Genomic DNA, 2359 nt, shown 5'->3' on the forward strand with positions numbered 1-2359 from the left:
CTATATTGCCACCAGGGCTTGGTGGCTGCATCATGACTCCACTGCTCCTGGCTGCCATCGTCATCTTCTTTTTTCATTTTATTTTATAGAGAGGAAACAAGGGGGAGAAAGGGGCAGAGGACTAGACAGACACCTACAGTACTGCTTCACCACTCAGGAAGCTCCCCTGCTGCAAGTAGGACCCAGGGACTTGAACCCAGGTCCTCTTGCATGGTGACATGTGAACTCTGCCAGGTGCACCACTGTCTTCCCCCACACCCTTTCTTGTTTTTTTTCCAGTTGAATAAAGAAAACTGGGGTCATTATTTTCTCTTCACTTAAAAGTATCACCCTGTCCAAGGGTAAATAATCTACTGGAAACGACACAGAACACTTTGTATATGCAAAAAATCCATGTGAATAGAAAAGCTGTCTCTTGAAAACAGTTCAGTACAAGAGACATCAAGGATTGACAGAAGAAGCCTTCTGGAAAAAAATCGTGACATTTCAGGTGCCATGTTCTCTCCATGTTTAGGTCAAATTAATTATTGTTGCATATAGTCCCAGCTTCCTTTTCTGTGTCTGCAGGAAATACACTTTCCTGTCTGGTACATTCTGGATTCTTACCTCATCTCTAGATCTATTTCTGTCCAAGGCAGGAGCTTGGAATGGACATGTACGTTCTAGTCTTAGAAACACTTACACTGATGTCGTCCTCCGCATACTCCAGCATGGCGTCCACATAGTCCATGTTCTCACTGTAAATGTTGCTAATCAAGTCCACAGTGACCCAAAACAGAAGAATAGCTGTTAGCTTGTTTTCTAATCAACTTATGTTTTGGCTGATTACTTCAGTATTTTCCGCTACTTTTTCAAGATATCAACTTTTTAAAGATATATGCAAGATCTAATGAGAGAAACAGTATGCAAGTGTATTTTTGGAGAATGGACAGATACCAGAAAAAGAAAAAAAAAGCTATGTTGTCAGGTCACTGAGACCAGGGCTGCAGATCCTGTCCTCACAGCTTTCCTGCCTGGAGTCCAGACCAGAACCTCACTGGCCTATAGGGCTGGCAGATGCATTTGCTTTGCCAACCACCCCACAGAGAAACCTGCCCTTAAGACATGGCAGTTTAATACATGGTCCGGGGTGATGTTAGCTCCCATCACAGCATGGAGAGAAGGGGGACAAGAGGGAGAAGCACTGACTGCTAGGACTCTGCATTCTGAGAACTTGAAGATTTGAAGTACCATGGCCTGGGATAAAGTATTGGACTCTCAAGCATGAGGTCCTGAGTTCAATCCCTAGAAGCACATGTACCAGACTGATACCTGGTTCTTTCTCTCTCTCTCCTCCTTTCTCATTGATAAAATAAACAGAATATTCTTAAGAAATGATTTGAAATATGTGAACTAATGACATACCTACAAAGCTCCTTATACCATTGCTCCATCCTCTCAGCTGATCTGAAATCCAAGAGGAGAAAGAAAGTTAGAATGCATAAAATTCACACAAACATATCGTGATTGCTGGCCAGTGTAAACATCGACGTGGTGGTTATTGGTGGGACTGTGTGAGTCTGGAGGCCTGTCCTGTTACTGTGTGGTGAGGGCCCTGCTCTTTGACAGACAGCTTGCTGGGTTGGAAAGAAAAAATTCTAGATGGAGGATAAATTGTGTTGGGGGTTGGGCAGTTATACTGGTGGTTAACTGCACATGTTACCATGCACAAGGACATGGGTTCAAGCCCCTGGTCGCCACCTTCAGAGGGCTTAGCAGTTGTATGTGTTTGCCTGAATCTGATCCATTGGGGACAGTTGACAGCACACAGATGTTTTTGAGGGGGTCAGCACACGTTTGGCTAATAGACCCCCAGATGGAGCTGTGCTCCCCCTTGAGAGTCATGAGGCGAGAGGGCCGGGCTGCAGTCTTACTTAAAAGAGACAACGAAGCTGCGGTCAGCCCAGCCCAAGACCAGCGATGGGAGGATTCTTGAGACTTTCTTGGGATTCTTCATGTTGGGTGCCACCCAAATGTCCAGCAGGAGCACCCAGTACTTGATTCTGAAGTGACCCTTGAACCTGGAGAGGGAACAGAGTACAGTGCAGTTAGCTTGCATCTCCAGCATTCTGGGAGCAGCTGGGTTTCTCCTGGGGAGATGGTGGGTGTGTTTCTGTGGCCCCTTGCCCTCTGAGCTGAGCCTTGAGAGCACGGCAGAGGCAGGGCTGGGGCCTGTGTGCTGTGTGCTGACTGGAGCCCGGCCCAGGATGTCCCTGAACACTCCTTACCAGTGGGAGAAAAACAGCTATTTTCCTGAACATTGTAGAACAATTAGATATCCCTCCTATATTTATGAGCTCGCTAAGAGAACCTTGCACTC

The 2359-nt window shown here is 46.2% G+C and overlaps 1 long non-coding RNA gene across 1 annotated transcript; it reads right to left on the reverse strand.

The window, feature by feature from the left end:
- Window positions 1–681: 681 nt before the first annotated feature.
- Window positions 682–1958, reverse strand: LOC132536121 (uncharacterized). The gene is made up of 3 exons (XR_009547793.1): window positions 1914–1958; window positions 1405–1446; window positions 682–749 (listed from the first exon to the last, which is right to left on the reverse strand). It is a non-coding gene; the product is annotated as an uncharacterized LOC132536121 (long non-coding RNA).
- Window positions 1959–2359: the final 401 nt, after the last annotated feature.

This window comes from Erinaceus europaeus (genome assembly GCF_950295315.1).
Source record: "Erinaceus europaeus chromosome 6 unlocalized genomic scaffold, mEriEur2.1 SUPER_6_unloc_12, whole genome shotgun sequence".
NCBI lineage: Eukaryota > Metazoa > Chordata > Mammalia > Eulipotyphla > Erinaceidae > Erinaceus > Erinaceus europaeus.